At 41.5% G+C, this 23,157-nt stretch overlaps 1 non-coding gene and 6 pseudogenes across 1 annotated transcript; all 7 read left to right on the plus strand.

Annotated features, from left to right (window-relative positions):
- Positions 1–7,032: 7,032 nt before the first annotated feature.
- Positions 7,033–7,152, plus strand: LOC141269011 (5S ribosomal RNA; annotated as a pseudogene).
- A 941-nt stretch (positions 7,153–8,093) lies between these two features.
- On the plus strand, positions 8,094–8,212 carry LOC141268292 (5S ribosomal RNA; annotated as a pseudogene).
- A 621-nt stretch (positions 8,213–8,833) lies between these two features.
- LOC141267389 (5S ribosomal RNA) lies at positions 8,834–8,953 on the plus strand (annotated as a pseudogene).
- Positions 8,954–9,910: 957 nt separating this feature from the next.
- Positions 9,911–10,029, plus strand: LOC141270343 (5S ribosomal RNA; annotated as a pseudogene).
- A 621-nt stretch (positions 10,030–10,650) lies between these two features.
- On the plus strand, positions 10,651–10,770 carry LOC141267652 (5S ribosomal RNA; annotated as a pseudogene).
- Positions 10,771–12,450: 1,680 nt separating this feature from the next.
- On the plus strand, positions 12,451–12,570 carry LOC141268248 (5S ribosomal RNA; annotated as a pseudogene).
- A 7,654-nt stretch (positions 12,571–20,224) lies between these two features.
- Positions 20,225–20,344, plus strand: LOC141266868 (5S ribosomal RNA). Its single transcript, XR_012320889.1, has one exon. It is a non-coding gene; the product is annotated as a 5S ribosomal RNA (ribosomal RNA).
- Positions 20,345–23,157: the final 2,813 nt, after the last annotated feature.

Here is a 23,157-nt window from a genome sequence, read left to right on the forward strand (position 1 = left end):
GACACATATGCCAGGTATTACCTGTTCACCAGCTTTCATTGAAGCGTTGCAGATGATAAGAAACCAGTGGAACGTGATGAAACTTGAACACAACACAGTACATATAGGATCATCGTCCTCTGCCGTCCTGGTGATCAGTGGTGTGAATTGTATTGTATGTAATGGACACAGTCTATTATAACACTCAGCATTCACACCTGTTACCTTCTGAGACGTCCGGATATCAGTTGCTTCTTCCTGTAACTTTTGAGAATCTCTTTGATTTATAAAAATTAAAAGTCTTTATTAAGATAGAATTCATAATTGCGATGTCTTGATTGAAGTCTTCATTCCCTAATCTGATACCAAATCTGGCAGTTTTTCCTAACCTATAATATCACAGCGTACCATAGCAATCAGTAATATCCATCTAATTATTATCAAAATATTAAAATAAATTATGTTTGGAATAATAAACAATAATAGATAATAATTCATTATCAATCAAGTTCTCCATATGATAGAACATTTTTATGTCATAGGTGTAATTACCTTTTCCAACCCATAGGTGTCAGTGTATTTTGAAAAAACAAGTTTTTATATCTTTATTAAACCAATAATATCAAAGAATGTATACTCCTGAACCAAAATGAATAAATATATGAATGTATGAATGAATGAATGAATGAATGAATAAATGAATGAATAAATGAATTGTTGTGTTTACTCAGAAAATGTAAACATTTTTTTCCTTAGCAATATATATTTAATGAAGCAATACTCTTGTATTAGACATTACTTTATTAAATATTAATGTGTTTTCTCAATTGAGATATTGAACTCAAATAAAATCAAATGAGAATTAAAAAATGAAAAAATAGAAAAATAAGAAGTATAAAGTAAGAATAAAATTTTAAAAATGAAAAATAAAATTAAGAGTAAAAATAAGAATAAAAATAAATATAAGGCCTTTAAATTTTAATGACAAATGCAGAGTAATTATATTCTCCATAAAAAATACCCTTATATCTCCATTATCTGGATGATTTCATATTTGTCATAACCTTGTACCACCAAAAAATATTAAATTATGCAACTTTGCATGTAATACCCTTCTTAATTATACCATAGTACCTTATTATTATTTCTTCTTTATTAAAATGTGTGGAAAATAAGTATTGATCAAAAGTGATTATGTAATCAGGATCAAAAACACATTTTCCCCCTTAATACCAAAAAATATTATTTTATAAAATTTATGTATATATCAGAACCAAATTAAAAATAATTCTTCTTCTAGAAATATTGTGCATAAATTTCATATCGATGAGTAGCATAGATTTGACTAAAGAGAGGTGTGTGCCTATTTAGGTAACCATTAAAAATAATATTATAGTTATTCAAGGATATTATCATGTGGAAAATTATTCTAAATATAAATTTGCTTTGTAAACCATTTTGATGTGTGGTTGCCCTTATCCACTATTAGTTAAATCAAGAAATAATAATTATTAAAGAAATATAGAAATATACATATGTAGATAATACCTAATTATGTATTATAATTTCCTCAGAATTAAATATATTTTTGTACCTTCACATAAAGAACCATTTTTTTTTTCAAACATACAAACATACGAGGCCTCTGTCACATCAATCACACTTAGCAGCTGCTGATTTACTCATCTGTCACCTTCACTCTGACATTCACAGATCTGTTCAACTCAAACATTCCACATATGAAGTTTTAGATATATATATATATATTTAACCCAAAATTGTTGTATCCCAATTTATTAATGCGCATTGCCATATCAATTGAATATCTTTATATTTCTTTGAATATTCCCCAAGTACATATTATATAATATGAGAGTAAGTCACTGGAATTTCAGACACTTGAAAAAACTCTTGTCTTAGATTCTTTTTTCACTGGCTGCCCGGTCTTAAGTTACATCAGTTGAAAATAGAATGAATGGGATCCTATACTATTAGCTCAAAGTTCAAAGGCCGCAGCTGTCACACGTCATGCTGTAAAGCTACTTTAATTTGCACGAACACTTCATGCACAGAAAATATTAGCAACACAAAAGAATTAATAAGTATTACATATATATTATAGTTCAACTAGATATATTGTTATTATTTTAAAATGTTATACACATAAAATCATGCAATTTTTTCACTTCCTGTGTGAATAAAGAAATAAATCAATTTTAGAGTTCTTTGATCAAATCCTGCTTTGGAATGAAAACTCTAAGGAAATATAAGAAAATAAAATTAAATATCAAATTCATACAGAAACAGAATTATTTAAATATCTTATACATATATTGGTTGGTTCTAATGTAATTCAAAATATTGCTACTTAAATTTATATATATGAAGTTCTAATTTATTAATTAATATATACAGTGCCTACAAGTAGTATTCAACCCCCTGCAGATTTAGGTGGTTGACACATGCGGAATTAACTTGGCATTGTGACATTTGTACTGTAGATCAGCCTGGAAGTGGGAAATGCACTGCAGCAACTTTTTTTTTGTTTTTTTGTTTTTTTAAAACGTTAAAAATTAATTCAGAGTGTCATTTATTATTCAACCCCTCAAACCACAAGAATTCTGTTTGGTCCCCCTAAAGTATTAAGAAGTAGTTCAGGCACCAAGAATAATGAGCTTCACATGTGTGGATTAAAGATCTCTTTTGCCAGCCTTTTCTGACTATTTAAGACCCTCCCCAAACTTGTGAACAGCACTCAGACATGGTCAACATGGGAAAGACAAAAGAGCATTCCAAGGCCATCAGAGACAAGATCGTGGAGGGTCACAAGGCTGGCAAGGGGTACAAAACCCTTTCCAAGGAGTTGGGCCTACCTGTCTCCACTGTTGGGAGCATCATCCGTAAGTGGAAGGCTTATGGAACTACTGTTAGCCTTCCACGGCCTGGACAGCCTTTGAAAGTGTCCTCCCGTGCCGAGGCCAGGCTTGTCCGAAGAGTCAAGGCTAACCCAAGGACAACAAGGAAGGAGCTCCGGGAAGATCTCATGGCAGTGGGGACATTGGTTTCAGTCAATACCATAAGTAACGTACTCCACCGCAATGGTCTCCGTTCCAGACGAGCCCGTAAGGTACCTTTACTTTCAAAGCATCATGTCAAGGCTCGTCTACAGTTTGCTCATGATCACTTGGAGGACTCTGAGACAGACTGGTTCAAGGTTCTATGGTCTGATGAGACCAAGATCGAGATCTTTGGTGCCAACCACACACGTGACGTTTGGAGACTGGATGGCACTGCATACGACCCCAAGAATACCATCCCTACAGTCAAGCATGGTGGTGGCAGCATCATGCTGTGGGGCTGTTTCTCTGCCAAGGGGCCTGGCCATCTGGTCCGCATCCATGGGAAGATGGATAGCACGGCCTACCTGGAGATTTTGGCCAAGAACCTCCGCTCCTCCATCAAGGATCTTAAGATGGATCATAATTTCATCTTCCAACAAGACAACGACCCAAAGCACACAGCCAAGAAAACCAAGACCTGGTTCAAGAGGGAAAATGTCAAGGTATTGGAGTGGCCTAGTCAGTCTCCTGACCTTAACCCAATTGAAAACTTGTGGAAGGAGCTCAAGAATAAAGTCCACATGAGACACCCAATGAACCTAGATAACTTGGAGAAGATCTGAATGGAGGAGTGGGCCAAGATAACTCCACAGACCTGTGCCGGCCTGATCAGGTCTTATAAAAGACGATTATTAGCTGTAATTGCAAACAAGGGTTATTCCACAAAATATTAAACATAGGGGTTGAATAATAATTGACCCACACTTTTATGTTTAAAATTTAATAAAATTCAAATGAGCAACATAACTTTTTGGTTTGTAAGATTTATGCTTCTGTTCATAAAACCTACTCTCGTTTGCAGTTTGAAGGCTCTAACTTATTTGCATCTTATCAAACCAGCTAAATCTGCAGGGGGTTGAATACTACTTGTAGGCACTGTATATATATATATATTTTATAAACGTATATATAAATACAATTATACGCAATCTCTACTTAGACAAGTGTATATATATATATATATATATATATATGAACTATTAGAAACTATGTAACTACAATGTTACTGTATGAGATTTTAAATAAATATTGAGACATTGTATTACATTTTGATACAACATTATAATTACAGTTTTTCCTTAGCCACTCCCTAAACCAAATCTTCTGTCTCTCTCAAATATCTCCAGGAACGCCCTATTTAGGAAAGACATTTTTCTATCCTTCAAAACCTCAGAGAACTGCCTGTTCTTCTGTCCACATTACATTACGTCACAGTGAGTTGGTCGTCTCACCTGTCTCTGTCCATCAGTTTCAGCCATTTTCCTTTTTAGAGAATCACAGTTCTGACTGAGAATTAACTCATTCTGTGGAGAGATGGATCTTTGCACTGGCTGATATGGCTTATAACATATATGAAATCTTCTGCGTATTTGATAGAGTTCACTATGGGGATGACTCAGTCTAGGAGAGTTTGATATTGGCTTTTGGTAAGATTTTACCTTTCCTGGTTTTATAAATTTAGCTTGATTTATTTTCTTTTCACGATTCTCATGTTTTCTAACAAAATCCAGCATCTGCGCACATTCAAATAATGAATTTTTTTGTGATGCCATAACTTGGGAAACTGAATTTAGGAATTTGAATTTTTGTACAAAAGTTGTTATCATATGTTGTACTTTTCAATTTTTGATGAGAGCTTTGTACAACCATTCAAATATGGACATGCATGTATATGTACATTCCTTCCTACCAAACCTTAGTTTCTGCAGATCTTCTATGTTGGGAAAATCCTTTGTGACACAATAAATCAAATATCTTAATCTGTCCGAATCATTTTCCCATCCATTAGGAGAGTCATTTTCACAGGGCATTAAATGTAAACGTCTGGACAATGTCACAGGAATCCATATTTTAAATAATTGATTCCTCTCCTCATTGGATAAATCAAACTTATCAGAGAAGCTATCAAATGTCTCTGAATTTCTACAGGCATGGATTTTGACATCATATTTTGGCATGATTTTGTATAATTTCAGCAAATTTTTCCTCATTTTAATTTGGAGTTGAGCCTGGGTAATTCCAGAATTCTCTGATATTTTTAGTGGCTCTTGTACGTCCGTTCCTCCTACGTCACTCACGTCTCCTCCCACATCACCTAGTATGTCGGTTTCTCGTATGTCAGTCATGTCTCCTCCCATGTCAGGTTTCTGTATGTCCGTCTCTTGGTCAGACCCAAGGTCACCTTCAGTTACAGACACGTGTCTTACTTCTTGTTCATTTTCCACATTACAGTCAGAATCAGTATCACCGTCTGACACTTCTACACTATTTTCCTGCTTAGAAATCTCTAACACAAGACTATGAAAAAAATCTACCAAATGTAGAATATTTCTCAATTTCTGTTTGTCTCTATTTACCAATTTAGAAGTTAACTGTAAATTCTGCAATTCACATTCTTTGTATAAACTGAGACACAAAACTTCTATGTCATCTCCTACATTACCTTTGAAATTAATATTACTTTGTTTAGCAAAAGAAGAAATTATATCCATATTTTGCTCACCTTAAGATTCCTTGGCTTCTCTTTATCAACACGTCCTGTCTTCAGTTCATCTGATACTTTTCCTGTGTGATTCTGTTCCTTGTTAGTACCTCTGCTTCCTGTCTTTCCTCAGTCTGTAGGTCCTTTCTGCTTCTCGTGACAAACTAGTGAATTTACTGACACGTGAACAACAGCTGTTCAGCTCGTCAGGACTCCCCCCTTGTTCACGGAAGAAATTCACTTACTTAATTTAAAAAACAAAAAAACAGGACTGGCTGGCTCACCATTGTAAAATAATACTCTTCCTGTATTATTTTTTTCTACTGAGGACTTCTCAAAGTATCAATATCACGATATTCTTATTAAAAATGTATCTATTTATTCTTGGATTGTCCATTAAAAAGAATCAGATTGCAGCAGGTACATACAATAATTAGTTATAAAGTAATTGTCCATTTGTCCATAATTAGCTTAATTGTTGAGATTCACCCATCTTTCCTTGGATCCTGGCTGGTAAATCATGTCTTTGTCCAGCATGTGTCCAGGCCTACATGTCATCTGCTTCTCAGCATGAAGATTCTGTGTCTTGTGGGGTGGGCAGAGCAAGAGAGCCCCCCCTTTCTGTACCATGGGCTTTTATAGCCAGTCGTATGGACACCTGTTCTACATATGGTAGTGAACCAAAAATACACACACAAATAGCGCATGTCAACTAGACACGATGGCTGAGGCATAGAACTCAGAAAAATGATTATCGATTAACATTCCAAATGAATTTCCATAATTAACCATTTAACAGAGACCGCCTGGGAATGCCAGGTGCTGTAGGCTTTTGCTTTTTCCTTCCTTCCACCAGCAGGGGGCACTCTCTTCTATGTCTTTTTTCCATTCCCTTTCACAAGGGCACACATTCATTCTCTTTTCTTTTTTTCATCTGCTTTCTCTCTTGCGCTATTTCATCTCTGCAAAATACCAGCATCCTTCTGATCACCGTGGGCCTCCAGCATTGTTGCTTCTTTACTTTTAATACTAGGCTCCTTTTCACCAGGACCAGCGTCTCCCGGGTGGCTGGAGGCAACCATCGGTAACCCCAAGCAGAAGGCCTTTGCAGGCAACACGACCCTCCCCCCTGAAGAGCAGCTCAAAGTCACTGGCAACCATCTCACCCTCTTCCTTCATTCACCCCTGGACGTCTCGCTCAGCCCCCAAGTTACGGGACCAGCTTGCTCTTTCTGTCACATTACCGCGATGAAGGGTTTAGCCTGCAGGAGACCCTGCGCCGAGCCATTTTTGAAGACACCTGATGCGGCGGGTGAATCACTGCTAAATAAACCACACCTGTAGGGACGGCACAGCCTTTGCATGGACCCTTCGGAGCCCGCCCCGTCACGGCCAGATTGGTCGCCACCAAGCGATCCTGACAAAGGCTGGCCGGGTGATGGATCAAGCAGCGTCTACTGGCCATACCACCTTGGATACGCCTGATCTCGTCTGATCTCGGAAGCAAAGCATGGCTGGGCTCGGACAGTTCTTGGATGGGATACCTCCTGGGAACACCGGGTGCTGTAGAACATTTTGACGACGTTTTGCCCTACTGCCCAGCTCGGCTAGCATGGAACGGCGCCTTACCGGACACCGACCTTAAGTAACTTAGATGATGGAAGCCCCAAGGCCTCTGAGCCAGTTGGCAGCTAAGTACGCTACCCTGCCGCCTTCACGCAGGCCTGACACCGAGCTCCTTGCCACGGCTAGGAGTGCTTATTGACTCTGCAGCTCGCCGTGTGGAAATGATGGCGTTAAAAGCACCCGGTGCCGTGAAGGGGCCAGGCTTTCAGCAGGTGCCCAGGGAAGGCTTTGGATGCCGGCCGCCTAGCGAGGGCCAGCAGAAGTAACATGTTTCTCTGCAAAGAAGCTTGTGTAACCAAGCCAGACGGCTGACAAAGAGCTAACCTCAGTTCAAGGAAGGCAAGGAAGGTGTGGAAGGAATTGGGGAGGGGGGGGTGATTCCTGCTAGGGCCCTGAAATCATAAAACAGGCAGGAGAGTCTGACGCATGGTGACGGAGAGGTTGTAGGGGCAGATAGGGGGTGTTGTCACGTGCGAGCACGTGTGCATGCTGGCTTGTGTGTGAGAGTGCGCATCCTAGGTGTGAGGCGCTGCAGACAGTCAAAGGGATTGTTCCCTTTCATTAAAAGTTAATCCCTGGATGCAGGCTATTAGAAAGCAACTAACCGCGCTCTACTCACCCTACCCGGGTCTACCGGTGAGTCTCGCCTCTGCTCCCGGCCTGTGGCATTGGCCGTGAAGCTGACGTTCCGTCGACAGCGCTGCAGCCGATCAGTGAGCTCAGCGGCTCTGAGTGGGGCGTTGTGTCTACAAGACCTTTTAAGGAAGCCAGCAAAAAAATTGAAGAGAAGGGAAAGCACAAAAGGACCTGGTCTTGCTGAGCACTGGAAAGGGCAGCCGGCAGCCAGACTTCAAAGTTGAAAAGCAGCAAGTGAGAGGCTTGTCACTGCCTATGGCCACACTACCCTGAACAAGCCTGATCTTGTTTGATCTCAGAAGCTAACCAGGGTTGGGCCTGCTTAGTACTTGGATGGGAGACTGCCTGGGAATACCAGGTGCTGTAGGCTTTTGCTTTTTCATTCCTTCCACCAGCAGGGGGCACTCTCTTCTATGCCTTTTTTCCATTCCCTTTCACAAGTGCATACATTCATTCTCTTTTCTTTTTTTCATTTGCTTTCTCTCTTGCGCTATTTCATCTCTGCAAAATACCAGCATCCTTCTGATCACCGTGGGCCTCCAGCATTGTTGCTTCTTTACTTTTAATACTAGGCTCCTTTTCACCAGGATCAGCGTCTCCCGGGTGGCTGGAGGCAACCACTGGTAACCCCAAGCAGAAGACCTTTGCAGGCAACACGACCCTCCCCCCTGAAGAGCAGCTTAAAGTCACTGGCAACCATCTCACCCTCTTCCTTCATTCACCCCTGGACGTCTCGCTCCGCCCCCAAGTTACAGGTCCAGCTTGCTCTTTCTGTCACATTACCGCGATGAAGGGTTTAGCCTGCAGGAGACCCTGCGCCGAGACATTTTTGAAGACACCTGATGCAGCGGGTGAATCACTGCTAAACAAACCACACCTGTAGGGATGGCACAGCCTTTGCATGGACCCTTCGGAGCCCGCCCCGTCACGGCCAGATTGCTCGCCACCAAGCGATCCTGAGAAAGGCTGGCCGGGCGATGGATCGAGCAGCATCTACTGGCTATACCACCTTGGAAATGCCTGATCTCATCTGATCTCAGAAGCAAAGCAGGGCTGGGCTTGGACAGTACTTGGATGGGAGACCTCCTGGGAACACCGGGTGCTGTAGACCATTTTGATGACGTTTTGCCCTACTGCCCAGCTCGGCTAGCATGGAACGGCGCCTTGCCGGACACCGACCTTAAGTAACTTAGATGATGGAAGCCCAAGGCCTCTGAGCCAGTTGGCAGCTAAGTACGCTACCCCGCCGCCTTCACGCAGGCCGAACACCGAGCTCCTTGCCACGGCTAGGAGTGCTTATTGACTCCGTGTCATTAAGCACAATTGGCTCGCCGTGTGGAAATTATGGCGTTAAAAGCACCCGGGGCCGTGAAGGGGCCAGGCTTTCAGCAGGTGCCCAGGGAAGGTTTTGGATGCCGGCCGCCTAGCGAGGGCCAGCAGAAGTAACATGTTTCTCTGCAAAGAAGCTTGTGTAACCAAGCCAGACGGCTGACAAAGAGCTAACCTCAGTGCAAGGAAGGCAAGGAAGGCAAGGAAGGAATTGGGGAGGGGGGGGTGATTCCTGCTAGGGCCCTGAAATCATAAAACAGGCAGGAGAGTCTGACGCATGGTGACGGAGAGGATGTAGGGGCAGATAGGGGGTGTTGTCACATGCGAGCATGTGTGTATGCTGGCTTGTGTGTGAGATAGCGCTTCCTAGGTGTGGCGCGCTGCAGACAGTCAAAGGGATTGTTCCCTTTCATTAAAAGTTAATCCCCGGCTGCAGGCTATTAGAAAGCAACTAACCGCGCTCTACTCACCCTACCCGGGTCTACCGGTGAGTCTCGCCTCTGCTCTCAGCCTGTGGCATTGGCCGTAAGGCTGACGTTCCGTCGACAGCGCTGCAGCCGATCAGTGAGCTCAGCGGCTCTGAGTGGGGCGTTGTGTCTACAAGACCTTTTAAGGAAGCCAGCAAAAAAATAGAAGAGAAGAGAAAGCACAAAAGGACCTGGTCTTGCTGAGCACTGGAAAGGGCAGCCGGCAGCCAGACTTCAAAGTAGAAAAGCAGCAAGTGAGAGGCTTGGCTGGCGCCTACAGCCACAGCACCCTGAATGCGCCCAATCTTGCCTGATCTTGGAATCTTAGCAGGGTTGGGTCTGGTTAGTACTTGGATGGGAGACTGCCTGGGAATACAAGGTGCTGCAGGCTTTTGTTTTTTCCTTCCTTCCACCAGCAGGGGGCACTCTCTTCTATGCCTTTTTTCCATTCCCTTTCACAAGTGCACACATTCATTCTCTTTTCTTTTTTTCATTTGCTTTCTCTCTTGCGCTATTTCATCTCTGCAAAATACCAGCATCCTTCTGATCACCATGGGCCTCCAGCATTGTTGCTTCTTTACTTTTAATACTAGGCTCCTTTTCACCAGGACCAGCGTCTCCCGCGTGGCTGGAGGCAACCACCGGTAACCCCAAGCAGAAGACCTTTGCAGGCAACACGACCCTCAACCCTGAAGAGCAGCTCAAAATCACTGGCAACCATCTCACCCTCTTCTTTCATTCACCCCTGGATGTCTCGCTCCGCCCCCAAGTTACGGGTCCAGCTTGCTCTTTCTGTCACATTACCGCGATGAAGGGTTTAGCCTGCAGGAGACCCTGCGCCGAGACATTTTTGAAGACACCTGATGCGGCGGGTGAATCACTGCTAAACAAACCACACCTGTAGGGACGGCACAGCCTTTGCATGGACCCTTCGGAGCCCGCCCCATCACGGCCAGATTGCTCGCCACCAAGCGATCCTGAGAAAGGCTGGCCGGGCGATGAATCGAGCAGAGTCTACTGGCCATACCACCTTGGATATGCCTGATCTCGTCTGATCTCGGAAGCAAAGCAGGGCTGGGCTTGGACAGTACTTGGATGGGATACCTCCTGGGAACACCGGGTGCTGTAGACCATTTTGATGACGTTTTGTCCTACTGCCCAGCTCGGCTAGCATGGAACGGCGCCTTGCCGGACACCGACCTTAAGTAACTTAGATGATGGAAGCCCCAAGGCCTCTGAGCCAGTTGGCAGCTAAGTACGCTACCCCGCCACCTTCACGCAGGCCTGACACCGAGCTCCTTGCCACGGCTAGGAGTGCTTATTGACTCCGCAGCTCGCGATGTGGAAATGATGGCGTTAAAAGCACCCGGGGCCATGAAGGGGCCAGGCTTTCAGCAGGTGCCCAGGGAAGGTTTTGGATGCCGGCCGCCTAGCGAGGGCCAGCAGAAGTAACATGTTTCTCTGCAAAGAAGCTTGTGTAACCAAGCCAGACAGCTGACAAAGAGCTAACCTCAGTGCAAGGAAGGCAAGGAAGGTGCGGAAGGAATTGGGGAGGGGGGGGTGATTCCTGCTAGGGCCCTGAAATCATAAAACAGGCAGGAGAGTCTGACGCATGGTGACAGAGAGGTTGTAGAGGCAGATAGGGGGTGTTGTCACGTGCGAGCACGTGTGCATGCTGGCTTGTGTGTGAGAGTGCGCTTCCTAGGTGTGGCGCGCTGCAGACAGTCAAAGGGATTGTTCCCTTTCATTAAATGTTAATCCCCGGCTGCAGGCTATTAGAAAGCAACTAACCGTGCTCTACTCACCCTACCCGGGTCTACGGTGAGTCTCGCCTCTGCTCCCGGCCTGTGGAATTGGCTATGAAGCTGACGTTCCGTCGACAGCGCTGCAGCCAATCAGTAAACTCAGCGGCTCTGAGTGGGGCGTTGTGTCTACAAGACCTTTTAAGGAAGCCAGCAAAAAAATTGAAGAGAAGGGAAAGCACAAAAGGACCTGGTCTTGCTGAGCTCTAGAAAGGGCAGCCGGCAGCCAGACTTCAAAGTAGAAAAGCAGCAAGTGAGAAGCTTGTCTGTCCCTAAGGCCACACCACCCTGAACAAGGCTGGTCTCATCTGATCTTGGAAGCTAAGCAGGGTCAGGCCCGGTTAGTACTTGGATGGGAGACTGCCTAGGAATACCAGGTGCAGTAGGCTTTTGCCTTTTCTTTCCTTCCACCAGCAGGGGGCACTCTCCTCTGTGCCTTTTTTCCATTCCCTTTCACAAGTGCACACATACATTCTCTTTTCTTTTTTTCATTTGCTTTCTCTCTTGCGCTATTTCATCTCTGCAAAATACCAGCATCCTTCTGATCACCGTGGGCCTCCAGCATTGTTGCTTCTTTACTTTTAATACTAGGCTCCTTTTGACCAGGACCGGCGTCTCCCGCGTGGCTGGAGGCAACCACCGGTAACCCCAAGCAGAAGACCTTTGCAGGCAACACGACCCTCCCCCCTGAAGAGCAGCTCAAAGTCACTGGCAACCATCTCACCCTCTTCCTTCATTCACCCCTGGACGTCTCGCTCCGCCCCCAGGTTACGGATCCAGCTTGCTCTTTCTGTCACATTACCGCGATGAAGGGTTTAGCCTGCAGGAGACCCTGCGCCGAAACATTTTTGAAGACACCTGATGCGGCGGGTGAATCACTGCTAAACAAACCACACCTGTAGGGACGGCACAGCCTTTGCATGGACCCTTCGAAGCCCGCCCCGTCACGGCCAGATTGCTCGCCACCAAGCGATCCTGAGAAAGGCTGGAAGGGCAATGGATCGAGCAGCGTCTACTGGCCATACCACCTTGGATATGCCCGATCTCGTCTGATCTCAGAAGCAAAGCAGGGCTGGGCTTGGACAGTACTTGGATGGGAGACCTCCTGGGAGTACTGGGTGCTGTAGACCATTTTGATGACCTTTTGCCCTACTGCCCAGCTCGGCTAGCATGGAACGGCACCTTGCCGGACACCGACCTTAAGTAACTTAGATGATGGAAGCCCCAAGGCTTCTGAGCCAGTTGGCAGCTAAGTACGCTACCCCTCCGCCTTCACGCAGGCCTGACACCGAGCTCCTTGCTACGGCTAGGAGTGCTTATTGACTCCGCAGCTCGACGTGTGGAAATGATGGCGTTAAAAGCACCCGGGGCCGTGAAGGGGCCAGGCTTTCAGCAGGTGCCCAGGGAAGGTTTTGGATGCCGGCCGCCTAGCGAGGGCCAGCAGAAGTAACCTGTTTCTCTGCAAAGAAGCTTGTGTAACCAAGCCAGACGGCTGACAAAGAGCTAACCTCAGTGCAAGGAAGGCAAGGAAGGTGCGGAAGGAATTGGGGAGGGGGGGGGTGATTCCTGCTAGGGCCCTGAAATCAAAAAACAGGCAGGAGAGTCTGATGCATGGTGACGGAGAGGTTGTAGGGGCAGATAGGGGGTGTTGTCACGTGCGAGCACGTGTGCATGCTGGCTTGTGTGTGAGAGTGCGCTTCCTAGGTGTGGTGCGCTGCAGACAGTCAAAGGGATTGTTCCCTTTCATTAAAATTTAATCCCCGGCTGCAGCCTATTAGAAAGCAACCAACCGCGCTCTACTCATCCTACCCGGGTCTACCGGTGAGTCTCGCCTCTGCTCCCGGCCTGTGGCATTGGCCATGAAGCTGACGTTCCGTCGACAGCGCTGCAGCCGATCAGTGAGCTCAACGGCTCTGAGTGGGGCGTTGTGTCTACAAGACCTTTTAAGGAAGCCAGCAAAAAAATTGAAGAGAAGGGAAAGCACAAAAGGACCTGGTCTTGCTGAGCACTGGAAAGGGCAGCTGGCAGCCAGACGTCAAAGTAGAAATGCAGCAAGTGAGAGGCTTGTCTTTGCCTACGGCCACACCACCCTGAACACACCGGATCTCATCAGATCTTGGAAGCTAAGCAGGGTTGAGCCTGGTTAGTACTTGGATGGGAGACTGTAAAATAATACTCTTCCTGTATTATTTTTTTCTACTGAGGACTTCTCAAAGTATCAATATCACGATATTCTTATAAAAAAATGTGTCTATTTATTCTTGGATTGTCCATTAAAAAGAATCAGATTGCAGCAGGTACATACAATAATTAGTTATAAAGTAATTGTCCATTTGTCCATAATTAGCTTAATTGTTTAATTGTTGAGATTCACCCATCTTTCCTTGGATCCTTGCTGGTAAATCATGTCTTTGTCCAGCATGTGTCCAGGCCTACATGTCATCTGCTTCTCAGCATGAAGATTCTGTGTCTTGTGGGGTGGGCAGAGCAAGAGAGCCCCCCCTTTCTGTACCATGGGCTTTTATAGCCAGTCGTATGGACACCTGTTCTACATATGGTAGTGAACCAAAAATACACACACAAATAGCGCATGTCAACTAGACACGATGGCTGAGGCATAGAACTCAGAAAAATGATTATCGATTAACATTCCAAATGAATTTCCATAATTAACCATTTAACATTTCCCCCTTTTTTGAGAATAAATGGACTTTAACTGAAACTTCTCAAAAGAAGATACATTCATCAATCATTTTTTCTTTCCTTCTTCCTTGGCAATATCATTAAATTTCCATAATAATAATAATAGTAATAATAGTATCAATATCGGATTATTGTTATATAATGATGTGAATTCATGTTATGGTAAGCCGTGACTAATATTCATTTATATGTATAATTATACTTCCCTATATCTAAATTGAAGCAATCGCGGGTTCAATCGTCATCATCTGATGTCATCGGGTCGTCGTCTCGTCTTATTCTTGGTTCTTTTATAACACAGTCTTTAGATGAAAACTCTTTTGAAATAAATTACAGCATGTAGATATTGTACAGTCCATAATTGTGTTCATTATTGTTCAGTCCATAAACTGTACTCTTTATTAGAAAGATCATGTGTGTCAGTTGATAAGAAAACAAAGTCCATGGATGAAATGTAGCTTTAATATCTGTGCAGTGTCACCTGGACTTACGTTGGATCATCTTTGGAATCTTCCGTGTGTCTGCACTGGTCTCGTGTCACTTTTGGAATAGATGTGACGTCTTTGGTCAGTAAAGCAAGGGTTAACTTGACACTTTCCTGCTTTATATAGCACCATAACCAGTACTCAGTCCTTTATATACAAGACACATATGCCAGGTATTACCTGTTCACCAGCTTTCATTGAAGCGTTGCAGGTGATAAGAAACCACTAGAACGTGATGAAACTTGAACACAACACAGTACATATAGGATCATCATCCTCTGCCGTCCTGGTGATCAGTGGTGTGAATTGTATTGTATGTAATGGACACAGTCTATTATAACACTCAGCATTCACACGTGTTACCTTCTGAGACGTCCGGATATCAGTTGCTTCTTCTTGTAACTTTTGAGAATCTCTTTGATTTATAAAAATTAAAAGTCTTTATTAAGATAGAATTCATAATTGCGATGTCTTGATTGAAGTCTTCATTCCCTAATCTGATACCAAATCTGGCAGTTTTTCCTAACCTATAATATCACAGCGTACCATAGCAATCAGAAATATCCATCTAATTATTATCAAAATATTAAAATAAATTATGTTTGGAATAATAAACAATAATAGATAATAATTCATTATCAATCAAGTTCTCCATATGATAGAACATTTTTATGTCATAGGTGTAATTACCTTTTCCAACCCATAGGTGTCAGTGTATTTTGAAAAAACAAGTTTTTATATCTTTATTAAACCAATAATATCAAAGAATGTATACTCCTGAACCAAAATGAATAAATATATGAATGTATGAATGAATGAATGAATGAATGAATAAATGAATGAATGAATTGTTGTGTTTACTCAGAAAATGTAAACATTTTTTTCCTTAGCAATATATATTTAATGAAGCAATACTCTTGTATTAGACATTACTTTATTAAATATTAATGTGTTTTCTCAATTGAGATATTGAACTCAAATAAAATCAAATGAGAATTAAAAAATTAAAAAAGAAAAAAATAAGAAATATAAAGTAAGAATAAAATTTTAGAAATGAAAAATAAAATTAAGAGTAAAAATAAGAATAAAAATAAAAATAAGGCCTTTAAATTTTAATGACAAATGCAGAGTAATTATATTCTCCATAAAAAATACCCTTATATCTCCATTATCTGGATGATTTCATATTTGTCATAACCTTGTACCACCAAAAAATATTAAATTATGCAACTTTGCATGTAATACCTTTCTTAATTATACCATAGTACCTTATTATTATTTCTTCTTTATTAAAATGTGTGGAAAATAAGTATTGATCAAAAGTGATTATGTAATCAGGATCAAAAACACATTTTCCCCCTTAATACCAAAAATATTATTTTATAAAATTTATGTATATATCAGAACCAAATTAAAAATAATTCTTCTTCTAGAAATATTGTGCATACATTTCATATCGATGAGTAGCATAGATTTGACTAAAGAGAGGTGTGTACCTATTTAGGTAACCATTAAAAATAATATTATAGTTATTCAAGAATATTATCATGTGGAAAATTATTCTAAATATAAATTTGCTTTGTAAACCATTTTGATGTGTGGTTGCCCTTATCCACTATTAGTTAAATCAAGAAATAACAATTATTAAAGAAATATAGAAATATATATATGTAGATAATACCTAATTATGTATTATAATTTCCTCAGAATTAAATATATGTTCGTACCTTCACATAAAGAAGCATTTTTTTTTTTCAAACATACAAACATACGAGGCCTCTGTCACATCAATCACACTTAGCAGCTGCTGATTTACTCATCTGTCACCTTCACTCTGACATTCACAGATCTGTTCAACTCAAACATTCCACATATGAAGTTTTATATATATATATAAATATTTAACCCAAAATTGTTGTATCCCAATTTATTAATGCGCATTGCCATATCAATTGAATATCTTTATATTTCTTTGAATATTCCCCAAGTACATATTATATAATATGAGAGTAAGTCACTGGAATTTCAGACACTTGAAAAAACTCTTCTCTTTGATTCTTTTTTCACTGGCTGCCCGGTCTTAAGTTACATCAGTTGAAAATAGAATGAATGGGATCCTATACTATTAGCTCAAAGTTCAAAGGCCGCAGCTGTCACACGTCATGCTGTAAAGCTACTTTAATTTGCACGAACACTTCATGCACAGAAAATATTAGCAACACAAAAGAATTAATAAGTATTACATATATATTATAGTTCAACTAGATATATTGTTATTATTTTAAAATGTTATACACATAAAATCATGCATTTTTTTCACTTCCTGTGTGAATAAAGAAATAAATCCATTTTAGAGTTCTTTGATCAAATCCTGCTTTGGAATGAAAACTCTAAGGAAATATAAGAAAATAAAATTAAATATCAAATTCATACAGAAACAGAATTATTTAAATATCTTATACATATATTGGTTGATTCTAATGTAATTCAAAATATTGCTACTTAAATTTGTATATATGAAGTTCTAATTTATTAATTAATATATATATATATATTTTATAAACGTATATATAAATACAATTATACGCAATCTCTACTTAGACAAGTGTACATATATATATATATATATATATATGAACTATTAGAAACTATGTAACTACAATTTTACTGTATAAGATTATAAATAAATATTGAGACATTGTATTACATTTTGATACAACATTATAATTACAGTTTTTCCTTAGCCACCCCCTAAACCAAATCTTCTGTCTCTCTCAAATATCTCCAGGAACGCCCTATTTAGGAAAGACATTTTTCTATCCTTCAAAACCTCAGAGAACTGCCTGTTCTTCTGTCCACATTCCATGACGTCACTGTGAGTTGGTCGTCTCACCTGTCTCTGTCCATCAGTTTCAGCCATTTTCCTTTTTAGAGAATCACAGTTCTGACTGAGAATTAACTCATTCTGTGGAGAGATGGATCTTTGCACTGGCTGATATGGCTTATAACATATATGAAATCTTCTGTGTATTTGATAGAGTTCACTATGGGGATGACTCAGTCTAGGAGAGTTTGATATTGGCTTTTGGTAAGATTTTACCTTTCCTGGTTTTATAAATTTAGCTTGATTTATTTTCTTTTCACGATTCTCATGTTTTCTAACAAAATCCAGCATCTGCGCACATTCAAATAATGAATTTTTTTGTGATGCCATAACTTGGGAAACTGAATTTAGGAATTTGAATTTTTGTACAAAAGTTGTTATCATATGTTGTACTTTTCCATTTTTGATGAGAGCTTTGTACAACCGTTCAAATATGGACATGAATGTATATGTACATTCCTTCCTACCAATCCTTAGTTTCTGCAGATCTTCTATGTTGGGAAAATCCTTTGTGACACAATAAATCAAATATCTTAATCTGTCCGAATCATTTTCCCATCCATTAGGATAGTCATTTTCACAGGGCATTAAATGTAAACGTCTGGACAAGGTCACAGGAATCCATATTTTAAATAATTGATTCCTCTCCTCATTGGATAAATCAAACTTATCAGAGAAGCTCTCAAATGTCTCTGAATTTCTACAGGCATGGATTTTGACATCATATTTTGGCATGATTTTGTATAATTTCAGCAAATTTTTCCTTATTTTAATTTGGAGTTGAGCCTGGGTAATTCCAGAATTCTCTGATATTTTTAGTGGCTCTTGTACGTCCATTCCTCCTACGTCACTCACGTCTCCTCCCACATCACCTAGTATATCGGTTTCTCGTATGTCAGTCATGTCTCCTCCCATGTCAGGTTTCTGTATGTCCGTCTCTTGGTCAGACCCAAGGTCACCTTCAGTTACAGACACATGTCTTACTTCTTGTTCATTTTCCACATTACAGTCAGAATCAGTATCACCGTCTGACACTTCTACACTATTTTCCTGCTTAGAAATCTCTAACACAAGACTATGAAAAAAATCTACCAAATGTAGAATATTTCTCAATTTCTGTTTGTCTCTATTTACCAATTTAGAAGTTAACTGTAAATTCTGCAATTCACATTCTTTGTATAAACTGAGCCACAAAACTTCTATGTCATCTCCTACATTAACTTTGAAATTAATATTACTTTGTTTAGCAAAAGAAGAAATTATATCCATATTTTGCTTACCTTAAGATTCCTTGGCTTCTCTTTATCAGCACGTCCTGTCTTCAGTTCGTCTGATTCTTTTCCTGTGTGATTCTGTTCCTTGTTAGTACCTCTGCTTCCTGTCTTTCCTCAGTCTGTAGGTCCTTTCTGCTTCTCGTGACAAACTAGTGAATTTACTGACACGTGAACAACAGCTGTTCAGCTCGTCAGGACTCCCCCCTTGTTCACGGAAGAAATTCACTTACTTAATTTAAAAAACAAAAAAACAGGACTGGCTGGCTCACCATTGTAAAATAATACTCTTCCTGTATTATTTTTTTCTACTGAGGACTTCTCAAAGTATCAATATCACGATATTCTTATAAAAAAATGTATCTATTTATTCTTGGATTGTCCATTAAAAAGAATCAGATTGCAGCAGGTACATACAATAATTAGTTATAAAGTAATTGTCCATTTGTCCATAATTAGCTTAATTGTTGAGATTCACCCATCTTTCCTTGGATCCTGGCTGGTAAATCATGTCTTTGTCCAGCATGTGTCCAGGCCTACGTGTCATCTGCTTCTCAGCATGAAGATACTGTGTCTTGTGGGGTGGGCAGAGCAAGAAAGCCCCCCCTTTCTGTACCATGGGCTTTTATAGCCAGTCATATGGACACCTGTTCTACATATGGTAGTGAACCAAAAATACACACACAAATAGTGCATGTCAACTAGACACGATGGCTGAGGCATAGAACTCAGAAAAATGATTATCGATTAACATTCCAAATGAATTTCCATAATTAACCATTTAACAGAGACCGCCTGGGAATGCCAGGTGCTGTAGGCTTTTGCTTTTTCCTTCCTTCCACCAGCAGGGGGCACTCTCTTCTATGCCTTTTTTCCATTCCCTTTCACAAGTGCACACATTCATTCTCTTTTCTTTTTTTCATTTGCTTTCTCTCTTGCGCTATTTCATCTCTGCAAAATACCAGCATCCTTCTGATCACTGTGGGCCTCCAGCATTGTTGCTTCTTTACTTTTAATACAAGGCTCCTTTTCACCAGGACCAGCGTCTCCCGCGTGGCTGGAGGCAACCACCGGTAACCCCAAGCAGAAGACCTTTGCAGGCAACACGACCCTCCCCCCTAAAGAGCAGCTGAAAGTCACTGGCAACCATCTCACCCTCTTCCTTCATTCACCCCTGGACGTCTCGCTCCGTCCCCAAGTTATGCGTCCAGCTTGCTCTTTCTGTCACATTACCGCGATGAAGGGTTTAGCCTGCAGGAGTCCCTGCGCCGAGACATTTTTGAAGACACCTGATGCGTCGGGTGAATCACTGCTAAACAAACCACACCTGTAGGGATGGCACAGCCTTTGCATGGACCCTTCAGAGCCCGCCCCGTCACGGCCAGATTGCTCGCCACCAAGCGATCCTGAGAAAGGCTGGCCGGGCGATGGATCAGACAGCGTCTACTGGCCATACCACCTTGGATACGCCCGATCTCGTCTGATCTCGGAAGCAAAGCAGGGCTGGGCTTGGACAGTACCTGGATGGGAGACCTCCTGGGAACACCGGGTGCTGTAGACTATTTTGATGACGTTTTGCCCTACTGCCCAGCTCGGCTAGCATGGAACGGCGCCTTGCCGGACACCGATCTTAAGTAACTTAGATGATGGAAGCCCCAAGGCCTCTGAGCCAGTTGGCAGCTAAGTACGCTACCCCGCCGCCTTCATGCAGGCCTGAAATCAAGCTCCTTGCCACGGCTAGGAGTGCTTATTGACTCCGCAGCTCGCCGTGTGGAAATGATGGCATTAAAAGCACCCGGGGCCGTGAAGGGGCCAGGCTTTCAGCAGGTGCCCAGGGAAGGTTTTGGATGCCGGCCGCCTAGCGAGGGCCAGCAGAAGTAACATGTTTCTCTGCAAAGAAGCTTGTGTAACCAAGCCAGACGGATGACAAAGAGCTAACCTCAGTGCAAGGAAGGCAAGGAAGGTGCGGAAGGAATTGGGGAGGGGGGGTGATTCCTGCTAGGGCCCTGAAATCATAAAACAGGCAGGAGTGTCTGACGCATGGTGACGGAGAGGATGTAGGGGCAGATAGGGGGTGTTGTCACGTGCAAGCACGTGTGCATGCTGGCTTGTGTGTGAGAGTGCGCTTCCTAGGTGTGGCGCGCTGCAGACAGTCAAAGGGATTGTTCCCTTTCATTAAAAGTTAATCCCTGGCTGCAGGCTATTAGAAAGCAACTAACCGCGCTCTACTCACCCTACCCGAGTCTACCGGTGAGTCTCGCCTCTGCTCCTAGCCTGTGGCATTGGCCGTGAATCTGACGTTCCGTTGACAGCGCTGCAGCCGATCAGTGAGCTCAGCGGCTCTGAGTGGGGCGTTGTGTCTACAAGACCTTTTAAGGAAGCCAGCAAAAAAATTGAAGAGAATGGAAAGCACAAAAGGACCTGGTCTTGCTGAGCACTGGAAAGGGCAGCCGGCAGCCAAACGTCAAAGTAGAAATGCAGCAAGTGAGAGGCTTGTCTCTGCCTACGGCCACACCACCCTGAACACACCTTATCTTGGAAGCTAAGCAGGGTTGGGCCTGGTTAGTACTTGCATGGGAGACTGTAAAATATTACTCTTCTTGTGTTATTTTTTTTCTACTAAGGACTTCTCAAAGTATCAATATCACGATATTCTTATAAAAAAATGTATCTATTTATTCTTGGATTGTCCATTAAAAAGAATCAGACTGCAGCAGGTACATACAATAATTAGTTATAATGTAATTGTCCATTTGTCCATAATTAGCTTAATTGTTGAGATTCACCCATCTTTCCTTGGATCCTGGCTGGTAAATCATGTCTTTGTCCAGCATGTGTCCAGGCCTACATGTCATCTGCTTCTCAGCATGAAGATTCTGTGTCTTGTGGGGTGGGCAGAGCAAGAGAGCCCCCCCTTTCTGTACCATGGGCTTTTATAGCCAGTCGTATGGACACCTGTTCTACATATGGTAGTGAACCAAAAATACACACACAAATAGCGCATGTCAACTAGACACGATGGCTGAGGCATAGAACTCAGAAAAATGATTATCGATTAACATTCCAAATGAATTTCCATAATTAACCATTTAACATTTCCCCCTTTTTTGAGCATAAAAGGACTTTAACTGAAAAATCTCAAAAGAAGATACATTTATCAATCATTTTTTCTTTCCTTCTTCCTTGGCAATATCATTAAATTTCCATAATAATAATAATAGTAATAATAGTATCAATATCGGATTATTGTTATATAATGACGTGAATTCATGTTATGGTAAGCCGTGACTAATATTCATTTAATATGTATAATTATACTTCCCTATATCTAAATTGAAGCAATCGCGGGTTCAATCGTCATCATCTGATGTCATCGGGTCGTCGTCTCGTCTTCTTCTTGGTTCTTTTATAACACAGTCTTTAGATGAAAACTCCTTTGAAATAAATTACAGCATGTAGATATTGTACAGTCCATAATTGTGTTCATTATTGTTCTGTCCAAAACTGTACTCTTTATTAGAAAGATCATGTGTGTCAGTTGATAAGAAAACAAAGTCCATGGATGAAATGTAGCTTTAATATCTGTGCAGTGTCACCTGGACTTACGTTGGATCGTCTTTGGAATCTTCCGTGTGTCCGCACTGGTCTCGTGTCACTTTTGGAACAGATGTGACGTCTTTGGTCAGTAAAGCAAGGGTTAACTTGACACTTCCCTGCTTTATATAGCACCATAACCAGTACTCAGTCCTTTATATACAGGACACATATGCCAGGTATTACCTGTTCACCAGCTTTCATTGAAGCGTTGCAGGTGATAAGAAACCACTGGAACGTGATGAAACTTGAACACAACACAGTACATATAGGATCATCGTCCTCTGCCGTCCTGGTGATCAGTGGTGTGAATTGTATTGTATGTAATGGACTCAGTCTATTATAACACTCAGCATTCACACCTGTTACCTTCTGAGACGTCCGGATATCAGTTGCTTCTTCTTGTAACTTTTGAGAATCTCTTTGATTTATAAAAATTAAAAGTCTTTATTAAGATAGAATTCATAATTGCGATGTCTTGATTGAAGTCTTCATTCCCTAATCTGATACCAAATCTGGCAGCTTTTCCTAACCTATAATATCACAGCGTACCATAGCAATCAGTAATATCCATCTAATTATTATCAAAATATTAAAATAAATTATGTTTGGAATAATAAACAATAATAGATAATAATTCATTATCAATCAAGTTCTCCATATGATAGAACATTTTTATGTCATAGGTGTAATTACCTTTTCCAACCCATAGGTGTCAGTGTATTTTGAAAAAACAAGTTTTTATATCTTTATTAAACCAATAATATCAAAGAATGTATA

The sequence above is a fragment of the Phyllobates terribilis genome, unplaced genomic scaffold (genome assembly GCF_046119375.1).
Source record: "Phyllobates terribilis strain yellow unplaced genomic scaffold, ASM4611937v1 Scaffold_4__5_contigs__length_816908805, whole genome shotgun sequence".
NCBI classification, from domain to species: Eukaryota; Metazoa; Chordata; class Amphibia; order Anura; family Dendrobatidae; genus Phyllobates; species Phyllobates terribilis.